The sequence below is a fragment of the Ambystoma mexicanum genome, chromosome 4p (assembly GCF_040938575.1).
Source record: "Ambystoma mexicanum isolate Mex_15411 chromosome 4p, UKY_AmexF1_1, whole genome shotgun sequence".
Taxonomy (NCBI): Eukaryota; Metazoa; Chordata; class Amphibia; order Caudata; family Ambystomatidae; genus Ambystoma; species Ambystoma mexicanum.
Window position 1 is genome coordinate 735,338,863 of NC_090927.1, and position 18,177 is coordinate 735,357,039.

General features: G+C 45.0%; 1 protein-coding gene across 2 annotated transcripts in view; it reads right to left on the reverse strand.

Moving 5' to 3' along the window:
* The window catches only part of PHIP (pleckstrin homology domain interacting protein), a 2,101,228-nt gene that overhangs the window by 429,692 nt on the left and 1,653,359 nt on the right, over positions 1–18,177 (reverse strand). The window lies entirely within an intron of this gene.

The window sequence follows — 18,177 nt, forward strand, 5'->3', positions numbered from 1 at the left end:
ACCCCAAAAATCCAGCAAAGCTGCTGAGGCACACACTAGGTAAGGGAATTTAGCCATAGAATGAGAATTCTACCTAACAGGCCCATCAGCAATTCGTTTTTCTCCTGATCCCCTTGTTATGCATATTTTGCAGCTTGTGCAACCAATTTCCCCCAATCCAGTTTGTTGTTCATGGATGGGATTTTAATTTAGTTCAGACTTTTCTTATGGGATCTCCGTATGTGCCCCTCCATTCATAATCATTGAGGTTTATCGCCCTTCCACTAGACTGGTGAATGCGCTCCAGGCGTTTTGTTAAACGTCACTACTTGGGGTTTTCCATCAGAGAACGTGACTTTGTCAGTGAGGCTGGCCTATGGTTGTGTCAGACTTTCACCTTTATCAGAATTTCCATCCCTCGGCCACACCCTTCTACAAAGGAAGACCAATTCCATCGGCTGGACCCCGTCTGGGCCCTACATTTGTACATCTCTTACAAGGGATATCAGGATTTTGGGCCTGTGTTTCAAACTTCTACCTGTTTCCTCTAAGCTTGCTGGGGGGGGGGAACTGAATTCCATCTCCTTGCATTGCATTTAGGGGGGGGTGAATTGCCACCAGGGGAAAAGTGAACATATTATCTCTTGTGAAACCATTTCAGTTTATTTTCTGTACTGCATTTATTCCACCTTGCATTTCCTTGAAACCATAAAGCATTTCAGCTACCTCATCCTCTATACTACTCCTAAGTAATCAAGTGTACCACTGTAACATTACCCATTGTGGATCCACATCATATGTCTAAGTGTACTATCAGATATGAATTTGTTATAAAAGCGTGATACATATATATTGTTTAATTTTTCAAATAAACCTTTTAATTTGCAAAACAAACCTACTTCTTGGCTCAGTGGGGTCAGGGGGATTCTAAGAGGGGGGTGTTATACAAGGGTTGTCATCCAGAGTACTGAACTGGACATGAAAATACATCAATAAGGGTTTTCCTCAGCATCCCAGACTAGGCATTGACTTAGCTGTAGTGTTGATTGAATATTGCTTACAGTTCGAGGCTACCACATTTACTGACAGCCTCTAACATACCGTCGGTTTATTTTTATATTAACTTTACTCCGGTAGGTTTTGTCAGAACTTTTATATAAATTCTTTCTTTTTTCTTTCTCTAAGATCCTAACCCAGGTCGGGGATCCTTTGTTAGACCTTTTGGCGGGCTTCTGCCGAGAAGCCCTCCTTTCGGCGCCACCGAGTCTGGGGTGGACCCATTGTGTGGGAGGGGGAGTAGTACCCCTGGACAGGGTTGCCTCTGCAACCCATGTCACACTCTGCCCTAATAGGTTGGAGGGTCTCCCGCCAGGATGACCACTCCACTGTGTGAGTGACAGCTAGGCTGTATGACTGGGGATTTTTTTGCATAAAAGCAGGGTCCTGAGGACTGGAAGAGCAATTTGTTGTCACTGGAATTTGTTGTCACTAAGAAGCCGAAGAGGAGAGAAGCCAAAGACATCTGCATCAACTGAACCACCGGTGAAGCCCTGCTGCAGCGTCTCACCCCTTTTCTCCACACGACGAGAGACGATCTTCACCTGCAAGAGCCTCCTTCCCTTGAGCTGGTGGGGCCAAGCAGTTTGCCAATCGCTTTCCCGGACCTGCCTTGGTCGAATCGCCAGTGCCTTGCACTCTGAGACCGGATAGCCAGGCACCTGTCCACCCGGACCACGATTTAAAAGGAGCGTACCTTTTATTTCGTTTGGCAGCACCGCGGCTGGTTTCATCCCTGGGTAGTGCAGTAACTCGAACCTTCCTCCACGACGAGAGCGTCTCTTCCTCTGCTGGATCTCCCGAACTGCAAGAACTGCCAGGAACAACCGCCACCGCAAGAGCCTCTTCTACCTTTTAAGGTACTTTGTTCCGCCAGGCCTCCCTTTTCGTTGGGTAGCGCTAAAGGTGTTTTAAATCCTTTACCTACCTGTTGGGTTGGCCGCCTCTATCGTCTAACATTGTCTTTCACCTTCTGCAACCACCTTTTCGAATCGTTTAACAAAGACTTGACTGCAGCTACAAGAACATTTTGCGCTTGGGCACTTTGCCCTGTACCACTGACTCTGGCACAGGCCTATTGACTTTGGCAAAATCTGTTACAACTGCCTTCTCTAGATTGCTTCTCACCTAGAAATGTGTTGGTGCACCTAACACTCATAACCACCTTTTCCTTCCCATTTTAAAACTCGTGAAGTGCCATTTTGCTCGGTTTTCACCGAAGTATTATACATGCTAAAGTACTGCCTTGCCTAAACTTGTTCACAATCTTATTGGGAAGTGTTGCTAGGGTGACAGAGTATATTCCTGTATAACTTGTTCTTTCCCTCCCTTGTGAGAAATTGCTAGAGTGCCATTTGTGTTTGGTTTTCACAGTGCTGTTTTGCTCAGTTTTCACTCTTGCTCAAACTGGTCTACAATTTAACTAGGGAGTTGTGTATACTTTTCTTGACTGATTTTAACTTGCTTTAATAACTGCGATTTATGTGTTGAACTAGAAGTGTGTAAAATAAATATTTATTCTTTTTAATACAAAGCTTTGGTCAGTGTTTCCCTGTACCTTGTGTAAACCCTGAATACTGCTCATCTCCCTCTTAAGATAAGTCTGACTGCTTAGCCAAAGCTACCAACTAAATCTCTGTGGTACAGACTGATAGCAAAGGGGATTTATTGCTCATACCTGCAGTCTTAATCTTCTGTAGTGCTCCCTTAGGGAACTGCACAGGATTCTGCCTAACAATGGGGAATCTGTGACCACTGATCAGTTTCTATGGCTATCAAGTGTAGAAGAACTCTGTTCTCGATAGTAAGGTTCCTTCTTTGTTTCTATCTGCAAACATCACCTTTAGTAAAGTGCGGTAGATACATTGTTTTTGGTAATATTGCAGTTACTTACATCATGTGTCCGGGAGAGGTTGTTGGCTGCAGAGACTTTCATGTTTATTTTTTAAAGTCTTGTGCACTTTTGCATTTTAATGCTAATTAGAGTACCATATACTCTAAAATGACCATGTCACGAGAATTTTGCTGGTCCTTTACCATCTTGTAGTTTGACCTTTCTGCCCAGGAGTGGCTGGCTTTTCTATCTATGGTTAGCCCTTTCCTGGAGAAGGCTGCAGCTTTCGCTGTCAACCAGTCCCAACCTCTCCTCGAAGAACCAGCCGCTGGAATTGCTCATAACCGTCATGGATCCACACTGTGGGCTATCCATACGTCCTCATCGACTACTTTTTGTTGAAACGGTCGTCGTCCCGAGTTGTCTTTTCGTAGCTTATGGAACAAAGCATTTCCTTGAAGTTTCAGTTATCCACTTTGAAAGAGGGATGTTGTAAGACCAGTTTCCTTGTTTATGTCGGGAGGGTCGGCATTCCACAATTTCCTTGAAGTTGCCATAGCTGTTCGCCACCTGCAGGAGGTTGTGTTTCAGATTGTGAAATCTGAGTGAATCAGAGTACAGAGGGTGAGAAAGTATACCTATAGTACCCTGCTTCCCCCATCTCCATAGAGTTTGTTGGGTGTAAACTCCTAGCAATAGCTCTCCCTTGCCTAGACTTGAACGGTGGGGTTCTGGACGGTTATTGTCTCCTGGTCTTCCCTAAGGTAGTTGGATTGGGAGAGGGTATGTTAAAGACTTTCCTCTTGCTTTTATTGACTTTTTGAATACTACGCTACTTGTTGGCTCAAGCCAATACTTGTGCAACTTCCTGAAAGAGAAAACTAGCCTACTGAAAATTCTTTTTTTGCGACTTGTGAATCCATGAGCATTAGACTCCCTACGTTTACAGCTAGGGAAGGACTTATATGTTTAGTAGCTTGCCTGTAATATTTTGTATGGTGTTTGCTAGCTCCTTTATTTTAAAACTATTTTTTCTAAAAGTATTGATTACTTAATGGTTTGATTTCTTTATTCACTTGCTTTACACCACTTACAGTATTTTGAAAACCATCTTTAGCTTTATTTAAAAGTGAAGTCTTAGTGCTCTAAGCAGAACACACCAAGGTGAATGTGTGTATAATAGCAGTGAATGTTTTAGTGTGTTACTGTGGTTTTTGCAATGATAAGAGTTGATTTAAGGAAATACCCATTTTTATGGTAATCTCAAGGATCACACCAAACTACACTTGATGATGCACTCAAAACTGATATTTTTAGAATCTTTCACCTCAACAGTGCAAATTAGACTAGATCGCAAGGCAGAAGCGTCAGCAATGTGGCAATCTTGGTTGTGTAACTTGGATAGTGGCAACCTTTCAGACAAAGCAAGTATGATGGAAGCCCTTCTTGAATCCACAAATCCACAGTGTCTTCAAACAATGAGAACACCAGATGTAATAATCCTGAGCCAAACCGCGATTGAGAAAACACACACTCTGATCATGGGCAATAGAAAAGCTGTGGTTTTTTAAATATTTCTGAAATAAGTACAAATACTAAGACTGATTGTGTGCCGATGACGGGTGCTGGTCAAGAACACACAGTGCTTTCTCAACCTTCACACGCACACACACACACACACACACTCACAAAGGAATTCATGGTTGACCGTGCTGTGACCACTGAATGGGTGTCAGAGTTTGAACATAAATAAAATGACAAAATCAATAACAAAAAGAATTCTAACGTGGAGTGTCAAGAAAGTGAAGAGCGTCAAATAAAGGAAAATGATCACGATGCACTCTTAGCAGCAAGACTAGAGATGTTGCAGAACTCAGAGCAGTTAGGTCAAAGCTCTGCTGGATTTACCTTTGCAGAAAGCAAATTAAATAAACAACACATCACAACGTAAGTTGCACATACGGACAGGCTACTTCAAACAAAATCCATAATATCGTGGGATGGTCTAAATGGGCGTGGACTTGACCTACATAATGAAGATAGAAATTGTTTGTCGCTGTCAGGCACTAGCCCAATGCATGAAATGGCAAATCAGTCACTATTCCCACTCATCAAGCTCACCATCTCTTGTCACAATTGTCAGTGGCTGCACGGATACAAATACATAACGTGATGACTGCACATTACATTGCATTTCATTGGCTCCTTTCTTAAAGTTGTACAACTCCATCAATGGTAATCTCAAGGATCACACCAAACTACACTTGATGATGCACTCAAAACTGATATTTTTAGAATCTTTCACCCCAACAGTGCAAATTAGACTAGATCGCAAGGCAGAAGCGTCAGCAATGTGGCAATCTTGGTTGTGTAACTTGGATAGTGGCAACCTTTCAGACAAAGCAAGTATGATGGAAGCCCTTCTTGAATCCACAAAACGGATAAGGAAAAATGCCAAAGTGACAGCGACTCAAATGCTACCAGAGAAAACCGAGAGAAAGGGGTTAAACACTGGAGTAGTAATCTCCAATCAAGAAAAAAAATCAGGTACATATCCAAACCTCAAATGAAGATGAGAAAGGACGTAATGCAACAAAAGGAACCACTTAGTAACTTGATAAGCCCAAAAGCAAAAGATTGCTGGAAAGCTTGCAGACAAAGTGCTTGAGGCCTCCAAGGCAAAGGAGCCACAGGTAGTAGAGCAAGATACAAATGAAAGAGTACAGTTTACATACAAAGGAAGTTCTGTGCCTTCTTTAGATCAAATAAGTGCCAATGTGTGCGATGCAACGGAAACCGCTATAAGAAATGCTACTTTCAACATCAGTAGTCAGCGCAAGAAGATCGACAACCTGAGGACGAAGTATTCTCGATCTTCAAAAAACAACCTCTGTGTAGTATTACTGAGAAATCTAGTCAACACTTACTTACAAGCTTGACGACAACAAGAAAGAAACTAAAAAATACTCAAGGGGGACCCAAGCATAAAACAAATGGCTCGAGAGGCTTTCTTAGAAATCTCACCACAGCACCTCCACACACAAGAAGTGTTGACACCAACTAAGGACCTATTGATGGGAGGAGTCTGAAGGGCCAAGGACAAATTATAAATGAGCAGATTACATTTCGGATTGCCTCAGAATCAACTATATATCTTGAAAAAGAGAGCAAGCAGCTTGCCCAAGAACCTTGCTAAGTGACTTGTGTAGAGGACCAAGAAAGACCTTTTGGAAGATCTATCCCAGTACTTAGAAGAAAACGAGGATACCCTTGTAAGGCTACAAGAATCATCATTAGAAATACAGGAAAGATTATGGTCATCACCCTCATCACTCTTTGTCAACAAACTCGAGACCAAACAGAGTCCAAACCGAGTCTGTAATAGAACGACTCTGACAGGGAACGGCAAAGGTCAGCCCACCGACATTTTTAACACCATCACAAAAACGTCGGCAGCTGCAAACCAATCGGAAGCCCATCAACGTGCATGAACCAAAAAGCAATAAAGTGGGACACATTGAATCCAAGAAGATTTTATGACAGGAAACAAAGTCACACTACACTGATAAAGACTGCAAGACCACTAGCTGTTCCAGGTGGAAATTTGGGAAAAATTCCTTTGGAAAATACATTAACAAGAAACTAAAGTCAATTTAAACTGAAGAAATGTGATGCAACTATTGCATTGTGGACCCTCGCTCAGAACAATTGCCTCAGATGACATGGTGATAGTGTATGTGAAAGAATCTAGAACTGATTGGGTCATTTTACATGTGAAGTTGCAGCTAATCAATGACACACTATTGGATGCCAAACCAGCACTACTTACGTTTGGCTTTGACATGAGAGACTTTACATCCTTGACCAACGTACAACAACAAAATATAAGGACAAAACTCAACAAGCAGATGTGCAATTTCTGCACCAGTGCGGTCAGCGATTAGAAGCGCAAAGAAGCTGGACCCCCAAAGGGGGCCTCTGACAATCACCATCAATAACAAAATTGACCAGAGTCGTCAGGTGGTAGAAGATGGCTACAATGCTCCAAAGCTGGAAGGAAGCACCACCTGGTCTTGGTTAACTAGAGCGTTGCTGGCGCAGAAAAATCACTAGCTAAGAAATACAACTAAGGAGACTGGAACCTTCATCTACTAGCATACTAGAGGTTTTAAACATTTGTTTAATAATACAGCTTTGAATGTCATAGCCTCATTTACCTACCAGAGACTTGGCTCCGTACACCACCATTACTAGGAATCCTGCAAAGATCAGGACACAGAATTTTCTACAATGTCTCATTAACATAGATGAATGCTACATAGAATTAACCCATCCGCACATCATCATTTGCAGAAATTTTAACATGAAATGTTTGGATGGAGATCGCAAGCCTTTAAAATGATAGGTTACTGCAAGCTCCTCAATGGATTCACAAAGTCAAGCGTGGATGGAAGAACTGATCCAAAGAAATTGCTAGATGCTTATAGGTCAGACTGTTGTAGACATTCCAGGGAAAACAACCTGGAGAAGGGAAAATATCTCCTCAAAGATAGATTATGTCTGGAGTTCTCAAAACTTCCTTCATAACATCGGGTGCCTTGACATTACTCCAATGGAAGGTAGCAATAATGATCCCTTGATGATGACCTGGAGAACACGATGTAAAAAGCCAGCAATGCACTTGTAGGGTACAAATACAGCGAATCAATGGAGAAATTGCTTACAAATTGATCAAAGAGCCATTTCATCGATCACTACGAAATATTTAGAACTCCTTGTGGCAGTAAAGCCGGGTCTGTGCTATGCTCCTCTTTATCAAGCTATGAGGCAGTAAAGACGGGGTTCAAACAGTCCTATTTGAAACCTAAGCATCATTATAGTACAGCCTTGGTTGAGCAGAGAAAACTGCTCAGAGCTGAGCTCAAACAAATAAAGAAAATTCAAAAGCCCTCAATGAGCTACACGATAAAGAAAAGGAAGCAGCGTTATCGAAACGGATTACTTGCATTCAAGATAATGCATGATCAAGAACAAGCAGAGATAATGCTCAAAGCCATTTGCAAGACACTGGGTCTCTTATTAACCAGATAACTGTCAATCAATAGGGCTTCTTAAGCAGTGTGGGTAACAGAGAAGCTTTGGTTCGATCATTTATCTAAAGTCATCGCTAAGCCAAATGGAAACAGCAACTGGTCACCAAATGTAACTATCTAACCATGGAGTTGCACCATGGACAAAGATGATATAAGTGATGCAATCAAGAAATTAAAGCATTTGTATGTTACGTGTCCTGATAGTTTAACAAAAAGCATGCTTAAAGCTGCACCGGAAAACTGGTTGGTTTTCATTTCGGCACTATTTGATGAAATTACAACCGCTGGTGAGCTACCCCGGTCTTGGACCACAGCCATCATTGTCCCAAAATTTAAAAAAGGGGATAGAGCGGAGCCGATGAATTACAGACCAATATCGCTGCTAAATGTGATTGGCAAACATTTTGTGTCAAACCTCCAAAAACTAGTTGCAATATGGGCCAAGAAGGCAAACATCATGGAACCGAGACAAACAGGGTTCACAAAAGCGGTTGGTACAGAACACAATCTTTTCCTGTTAATGTCACGGATGATGGGAACCAGCGGATTATCCTCCAAATCTGATAAATCAACGTCCACCTCCCCTTTCTCCTCACCTGTCTCTTTCGGAACGGTTTCTCGTCTGGAGGCCTTGTTCTTGGGCTTCTTCTTCTTTGTGAAGAGGTACGGCCGTCCGCGGGAAGAAGCCACCCTGATCCCCTGATAAACAGGGAAGCAGCCGGCCCCCGTCCCGCAGAAACCAAGACGAGAGGAAAAAAGCAGCCGCTAAAAAAAACCTCTCTACGGATGTAGTTGGTACGGATGCTGTGCAGGAAGAGATGACGGGAAATGCAGGAAAAAACCGGAGCAGGAGAATTAAGGTAAGTCTCTCGGTGCGGCAGTAAGCTGGATAGTCCGGAGATGCTGATACTGAACTAGGAGCAGTGCGAGGGACTGGAATGGAAGCACCGCCAGGAACCAGGAACGAGATCCGGGAGAAAGGAAGGAGAGGAGAAACCCCGAAAGGTAAGAGGACCGAGAGGGCGGAAAGGCAGAAAAAGGGAAGGAAGGGGGAGAAGCTGAGTGAAAGGATACCGCGATAGACTCCGCGGAAAATGGCAACAGGAAAAGGCACGGAAAACAACGTAGCACGGCAACCAGGAAAAGGAAACAAAGTTGCAACGCACAGAGCCCAGGGGAGGGCGTGGTTAAATACAGAAACAAGAGAAAAAGACTAGACCGTCAAACCAGGAAGTGAAAGGAAAAAACACGGAACAATCTAATGGCGCCGCCAACGCCAAGCCTTCCATAACCACCAGCGACCACCAAAAGTCGGCGGCATGACAGTTAAATGCATTAAAACTACAAGCTGTTAAAACTAAATCCAACTTATACTTGCCATTTATTGATTTACAGCAGGCCTATGATCGTGTGAGCAGAGCGAAATTATGGGCAAAACATTGTGCTTAAAATTGTCCAGCTGACCTGCTAGAAGCGATTAAGGCTTTCCATACCAACACCTCCATACGGATCAGACTTAATGAAGAAGGTGAACTCTCGCATGAGATTAAGAGAGGGGGGGGGGTCAAACAGGGCTGTCCGCTTGCATCAGTACTATTTAACCTATATTTGGCAGACTATCCAGCAACATTAAATATTGCAAAAGCTTTTCCGCCAAAGATCAATGACCAGCACATCTCTCATAGTTTACCTATGCTGATGATCTGGTTCTTCTTGACCAGACACAAATCGGGCATCAGCGTGAATTAAATCACCTGCAACAATATATGTTCAATAATGAGCTAGCGATAAATATAAAAAATCTAAAATTCTAAGCTTCACATAGAGTGGGAAAACACAAAAATCTTTCAAATGTATGGTAGGAAGTGAACATTTGGAACACGTGGAGTCCATCCGTTATATGGGAATTCAATATAACAAATCCATTGGAGAAAGGCCATAGGTGCTAGAACTATGTTCAAAAACAAAAATGCTAGTCACACAACACATGCCAGATAAGGAAAATGCACCATGGTTCTCCTTTAATTACCTTTTACAAACAGTTTCTCCTCCATACAAACAGTGTATGGAGGAGAAGCTGGGCTAAATCTCTCTTGGAAAACATGGAATGTATTAGAGGGAAACTTTTGGAAAACAATTCTACAGCTGCCAAAATGTCTACCAGTAGTTGCCATCAGATTTGAACTAGGTTTAGTCATTACACTCAATTCTTTTATGGAAAGCGCTATCCCTCTTAAGGAAAATCTCTATGTCAGACTCGGCACTCCCTTAGAAGATCATAAAATCACCAGCACATGGAATGTGTCCGTGGCTTCTAAGCGAATGGCATGAGAAATGTCTGGCTCATCTACAGCACCTCGACACATCTTTACAGACTCTGATCATCAATCCTTGTGCAGTTAAACGGAAACTGAGAACACATAACTGGATCAAAACTCAGGACCATAGAGAACAGTATGACTCGGTGTCACATTGGTCATCTGAAGCTCATGCAGTAAATACCACGTTGAAATATCTAATGAAGTTTCCTAGTCGCTATCCTCGCATCAGTTCCTGCAACTAAGACTATATTTATATCCTACAAAAGAGTTGATGTATACTCAGTAACAAAATGATTGCCCAGATAACCAATGTCGCTTTTGTAAACAGCCGGAAACCATAGAATCAAACATCTGTTAACATCCGGTCCGGCTATAACCTCAGAGAGGACAATCTACCTGAAAGCCTATGTCACTGATGTTAATACTCGAGCACTGGATGATTGGTGGAATCTATTCTTGTTAGGTTGAAAACTCGGCATGTGTATGTGCAGGTATAGACTTTCTTGACAAGATATTAGATATACGCATAGGGACATAAGTGCATAAGGATGAAATGTGTAGATATGTTACCCGTAGACCATCAATTGAAGGTAAAGACTAAGATGGAATGTAAACACAATGTTTGAATGTGATTAGATGATTTTGTATATGTGTAAACAGTTTGTAATAAACAAAATTACCAATAAAAAAATATTTATATTTATTCCTACTGCCTTACTTGTATGCTCCATGTGTGCTTAAGTGAACCCTTCACTACTCATGACCTCCCAGGTCTAAGCAGTGTTGCTCATCCACACTACCCAGAGAGACTTTGGTTAGACATAAGTGTTTGTCCCTGTTCATCAGAATAGGGTGGCCTATCAGAATATGTCCACAGGGCTCACTAGGAAAATCCATCTGAACAGCACTCTTTCGTAGAAGCTGGAACACCTCCCACAGAGGAGGGTCCAAATGTGAGGAAGGACTGGAAAGATGGTAATAAGGTGGGCAATGAAGAAAGGGGAGTTGCGACCTGAGGACCCAAGCATCTGTGGTGGCGCGAGACCACTCCCGGATTAACACAGACAACATTGCACCCAGCAGAGTTCAACAGACAAAATCCAATTCACTGCTGTTTAGCATTAGAAGGCACGATGGAGACAGTCCATGCAGCAAAACCACCTCTCTGTGCTCCCAGGACTCAACCCTGGTGGGCAGGACGACGCTGCCGCTTGCTGGAAGGTGCCTGACCCCTGCCAAAGTGGTCAAACGAGTCGACGGTGCGAGGAAAAAAACAACCATTCAGAGCAGATGTGGACAGCAGATGGAACACAAAACCCAAGGACATAGCCATGGCCTTAGAAGCTTAAACATCTGCAAGTAACTAGACAGCCTTTTCCCCCAAAGAGATGGTTTCCACCAAAGGACATATCCAGTGGTTTTGACAGGACATCAAGAGCAAATCCTGAGGTCCTTATGCAAGAGTGCCTCCTCAGGGTAGAAAGCATGCCCATGGCACACTCCCCGCAATAGGCAGGGTTAAGGCCCAATTGTAACATCTGGCGGTAGCATCTCTCCCTGTTAAAACCTTAACCTACCACCATCTTCAGTCGGTAGGTTCTCAGCTGCACCAAAGAGGACACTCCACAGGCCAAAAGTATACTTGGCAAGGGAACAAGTAGCATTCATAGTCCACAAGTTCCAAGTTACTAGATGCGAATACCTTCAGTCCCATGGCATTTAGCTTCTAGCTCTCCCTAGGGGGTAAAGAAGGAAAAGACACGGTGTTCAAGCAGGTCATTGCATACAACTAAGTGATGGATGCGCGGTGAGGAAACCTTTTCAGAGGAAGCAAGGTGATGCTTCTTAGCAGGGTCATTGACTATAGCAGTGGTTGAGGTGGTTATCTCCCAGGACAACAAGACAGGGGTCGAAACTGCCTAATTGAAGGTCAACATGGTCTCCCTCAGATTAGCCTTTTTCAAAAAATCTGCATGCTCATACTGGACATTAGCATCCCAATGTCTTTAACACCATTACTATCAAATTCTGGAAAGAAGTGTGAAGTCTACCCGGCCTTGGCACCGGAAGGATATCGAAATCCAGGGAGGTCTCTAAGACCAAATCCACCAGATCCATCCCATAAAACTCCTCAGGGAATTTCTCAGTTACAATGCAATACACTTGTTTGAAACCAAAGAGGAAAACAGCACTTTTTCCCTGTTGAAAACTGCAGACTGCTACAAGTAATGCCCTCTCAAAAGAGGAATGTTTTCTGAGGAATCCTGGGCATCAAAGGGTCGGCCCCAAAGTGAGATTGGACAGCACGTCGACTTGCCCAAAGAAGAGCTGCTCTGCATCATGGCGGAGTAGCAATCCAGTTGACCGGCATAAAGTTGTATTCCACAGAGGCGTCTCCGCTGGCTTCCAAAAGAACTGTGGGGCCTGAGGGCACGACAGGTGCCGGGGCAAGTGCCGCTGGGGTCTTGGCAAAGATGTCAAGCCTTTTGCCCCTTTAGTGGCCTCTCATCTCAGTGAACTCTTCAAAGTGTCCTTCAACTCCGCTTGCATTCCCCACTGTTTTCAAAACAGCCACTGTTATCCCTCTCCTAAAAAAGCAAGGGACTGACCCAAACCTACCGGCTAACTTGCAACCTGTGTCTCTCTCCTTAGGCACTACTCTATAGTCCTTGAAAGGGTTGTGTTCAACCGTCTTACCAATTTCTTAGACATCCACAACCTTCAAGACACCGTACAAGCACATTTCCGCTCCTGTCACTCCATGGAACTGCTCTCATGAATGTGTCCAATGGCATCGCCTCTACTAAGCACTCCAACCTATTCTCTCTTTCCCAATTCTCCTTGACCCGTCTGCTCACTTTGACACGGTCGATCACACTGATCTCCTTAATACTCTTCTTGGGATTTGCGATCAAGCCCTAGCCTGGAATGAGTCCTACCTTTCCCCTTGCCAATTCTCTGTCTCCTGGTGCAACACCACCTCTCAACTCACTGCCCCAACTGTTGGTGTTCCACAAGGCTCTGTCTTGTGTCCGTTCCTCTTTACACTCTACAACTCTGCTCTTGGAGCACACATCTCCTCCTTTGGGTTCTCGTACCAACTCTTCGAGGATGACACCCAAACCATTTTCTCTTATCCTGAACTCTCCTCTGATCGCTCTATGAAAACTTCCAACCGTCTCTTTGCAATTTAATATTGGTTGGCTTTGCACTGTCCGATGTTTAATTTTACCAAAACAGAGGTGCTCTACTTCACTGCCAAAGCTCTCCCTCATCTCTTCCTCTGCCTATACAGTTCCCACCTGACACACTCCCCTACTTTCCTTCAGCTAGAATTCTCGGCGTCATCTATGACCCTTTCTCACACCTTCACTACTTTCATCTTCTCCAAAACTGGAACAGCAGCTCACCTCAACCTTCTAAATATTAGGAAAATCAGGCACCTCCTTCCTTTCAACACTGCCAATTATCTCTTAACCACTCTTGTCATCTCTAAACTGGACTACTGTGTCAGCATCATCTTTGGTCTCCCCAACTATGCTTTCTGTCCTCTTGACAACAACATCAACTTTGCTACCAGAATTCTCTCTCGTAACACCTGCTTCCTCGCACCGTCACCAGGCTGGGTGGCTGATGCAAAACCGGGCCAGATTTAAATATCTTCTCCTAGTTCACAGATCTATCCATGGTAAGGCACCATTGTATCTACCCTCTGCTATCCCACTCAAGTCTTCTCGTAATATTCGTGGCTCCTTGCCCTCCCTGTACTTCCTCTCGCTTACGCTCTCTCTTCTTGCTCCACTTGAACATAATTCTCTTCCGCTGGACATCCGAGAAGGAACAAGTTACTTACCTGTAACCCCTGTTTACCAGCATGGGTCTGGCATGGATTCTCATGTTCATGAATATTCCCCTTTCGCCAGGCTGGGAATCCTCTGTAAAAGAAAAAAAAGTTTAACTTTAGCTTGAAAACTGTATTTCTCCTACAAACCAATCACTATCCTTCGGGCATACCGCTCCCGTACAATGACAGTCCTCTCCCTAAGCTCCGCCCCAGTTAGCCATCTTCAGATTTGGTAGCATGCATAGAGGCAGTATGAACCAGGAAGAGCCACCGAGGGGAAGGCGGGAGGGTTCGCATGTGAATCCATGCCAGACCCATGCTGGAGAACATGAGTTACGTTAAGTAACTTGTTACTTCTCCAGCATGGATTCACATGCTCATGAATAAAGATTAAACAGCAGTACATATACACAACCACGGGAGGTGGCAAGAGTAAGGGAGGCATGGTATTACAACTGAAGACATACACGAGATACAGTGTTCAAGGGTGTTTATTGATCAAAAGGGTTGGATAAACTCCTGTCTGTATTTCTAAAGATGGGAGCACGCTCTACCATAAAATAATAAATAAAAACAGTCCTAGTTCAGTCTGTAGAAACAAAATGGCATATACTAAATAAACCTATTGCCTGCCCCTACGCTATTACAAATGTGTGTAGGAAAATGGTGTATGCAAAGAAAAAAACTATTCAAAAGCAATATATCGGGATGACCGAACAGTGATGTTCCCTTCCCTATGTTTTCAGCACGGGACAAGGTGGCACACCCAGGCTTTGGAACACACTCTGGCTTCTTCGGCACGAGGATACAGTCGGGACACAAGCCAGGGCCTTCCGCAACAGCATTGCTTTTCCACGCAAAGTCTCTTATTCACAGAATGACCTGGGTACAAATAAAACAAAGTTCCTTCTCTTCAGGAGTTTAAAGTTCATAAGTTTGCAGGTTCACTGTTTATAATGGGCCTGCCTAAGCCGGGCTCGGACGCCCTTCAAATACACGTTTACAATAGGGCTTCCTCGGTCTGGCTCGGACCTTCCATTCATAAAGGCATTTCCAATCGAAGACTCAATTGTGCAAGGGGATTTTTCAAATACCTCCACATGACCACTTTCATTGCCATTTACTTTCTTTCACCATTTCGGATACGTTAAACCTTCGATAGGGACCTTTCGCTATGCCGGACTACTCTGGTATATTGTATCACTTTGTATATTTGACTCCTCTTCCTCCCCAACACACTCACATTTTCCTCAAACTACAAGTTCCACAATGCAACAGTCACTTGCCAGTGTCATCCTTGAAATGTCACAAACCGGGCGGTCTCCCATTGCGCACGAGAACTCACTGGTTGTCTTCATCTTCTTTCTCATCAGTCGTTGCCTTAATTAGGTTGGGGCCACCGGTGCCGGTCTTGCTCCTCCCCAACACTGTCGTTCCTCCGGGAAGAAACCAGGCAGCATCCAGGCACCCGTGGCGGGAGAACAAACAGTTCAATGTAGGGCGGGGGAGAGGTTTGAAGCCTATAAACTTCGCCTCCACCTCTACTGCCTAGCAGACCTTGTCGGGAGCTCTTGCTTTGCTCTCCACCAGTCGGTCCCGGGCTGAGACAGATCTGTGGTTCTGCCCTCTGCTCTGTTGCTCCCCACAGCTTTCCTGAATTCAATTCCCAGCCATTCAGAAAGGGCTGTCTTTTCACGTGCCCAGCCTTGCTCTTGACTTCTCAGGGGCTTCTCTCAGTAGTGTTAAGACCCCATTTCTTTTACAAAAATGAACGTCTTTGGACTTCACGTCCCAGAATGCAACAGTCTGCTCCCATTTTGCCAGCTTCCCCAAATGGCATCCAGGCGTTGGCGTTTTTGGGAGCTGCAGTGTTTTAAAGAGGATGCCTTTCTGATGTCAGGGTCTTTCCACCTGCCCCCTCAGAGGCCTGGGCTTGATTGTCTGGCCCACGGTAGGAGCTCTGGCTTGCGCACAACCAGGTAACCCCATCTGCCCCTGGTTTGGCTCCCTGGAGTCGGAGCTCAATCACCATACTGCCGCCTTCCCTGTACTCACAGGCGCATTGTTGGGGTAGTCCTCCTTCCTCCAGGGTTCTTTCTGCTCTGGCTTTTCCTTCCTGGTCTCCATGCTTCATCCAGCATCGCCAGCTCACTCAGAGTGTGCCTGTGTGCTCTGTCTTTTATACTGTCTGGGAGGCGCAACAGGTTTCAGGTGGGAATGATAAGAAAGGCCTGACCTTACCTGGCCTCATTACCGGGACAAAATGGCGACTGCCCATAGCAATCCCTTGTGCATAGGTTCCCATGGGTAATCCTCATTGCAGCCTTTTGCTTCTTCCTTGTCCCAGTGGTTTTGGGGTCGAGCAGTGGTGGGGAATAACAAGAGTTGTAGTGTTCCCAGGTAATTATGTGAAAATTGGGTGAAATGTCAGGTCAGGGAGTATAGATGTATGGCAGTGGATAAATGGGTTTTGGTTTCCCTTAAGGCTCTTGCCTTCTTTCCTTTAAGGAAAAGTGCTGGGGTAGGATGGGACTAGGTTTAGAATATCCCCTGAAGAATGAGGGGGATGTCGGATAGGGGTGTGCCGGAAAGGGGTGGGGGGATACTGCGTCTCTCACGAGGGCACTCCTCCTACAGTTCCCAAGAACCCCCTGCCCAGGTGATCCTCCCAGGGTTAGAATCCAAGCGCGAGGGCCCTTCGCTGGCTACCCGAACAAAGGATCCCCAGGGCCTATAAGTGAGAACACCCTTGGGTTTCTCCCACAAGGCTCAAAAGAAGTAAAACACTAACCCCCTAGAACAGACTCCTCTCAAGTGAACAGGTTGCGCAGCACCGCTAGGCCAACCCGGGACTCCTCCCTGGAATCCCTGTTGACGCAGTAGAATCTTGTGAAGGTGTGTGTGGACCTCCATGTAGCAGCCCTGCAGATGTCGAGCAGGGGCACACCAGAGAGAAACGTGGTTGTTGCTACGATGGCTCTGGTGGAATTGGCTCTCGGACAGCCTGTAAGAGGTCTGTTGGCCAGCTGATGACAGTGCATGATGCAGCCGGAGAGTCAACTGGAGATGGAAGCCTTTGACAAGGCCTTCCCATGGTTCACAGGTCCAAAATTGGCAAACATTGGGGCTGTGACACGCAGATGAGCAATCTTCTGAGCCCAATACCACATGGAGAAGCACTTCCACTTATGGCAGTAGCACGTCAACATTGAAGAGGATGTTTTTACAATTCGCTGCTAAAGAATATTGCCCAAATTCTAGGTCTGCAGGAGCCAGGCCCTGAGGTTCAACAATGCTGGATCGCAGTGTATAATCGCCCCCCTCCCCACCATTGACCCCACCCCTCTGATGAGAAGATTGAGAAGAGGTGGCAGCCTGGTGGGCGGAGCCACTGACAGACATAGCAGGTCTGGATACCAGATTGGCCGTGGCCACGCCGGAGCGACTAATATCCTGCAGTGACATGGAGTGTTTTGATCACTCTTAGCAGGAGTGGGAACGGCAGAACAGCGTGCAGGCAAAGTCCCTACCACAGGAACGAGAATGCATCCCCCATGCTCCTTGGCTGAAGGAACCTGCTGGCAAACTTCTGACACTTGGACTTCATCACTGTCGCGAAGAGGTCGGTCTGGGGTTGACCCCACTTGTGGAATAGAAGATTCACTTGGTCCTGGCGAAGCTCCCTGTTATGCTGAAATTCCTTGTGGAGGGACAGGGCCTCCAGTATTTGTCCTACCACTTCTCTGTGTGTGTTTTCTCTATATTCTCTGCCATTGAGGGCCAGCCTGGAGCTCTGGCAGCGCAGCTCTTCGTTTGATCTTTTGGTGAACACCACTCATGGGATACCCTTATGACACCCATGGGTGAGGGTACACCCTTGTACCCCTTAAGTGTGTTTTTAGGCACTTGTGTGTTGGGTATGGGCTGGTGGCAGCGGCTCCAAGTCTCCTCCATTTCTGGGACACCCAGGCCCTACGCCATAGGAATTAATGGATTCCTGATAGAAGGCAAGCTTTCCACCATGGCATCCTGGTTTCTATTGCATTTTAC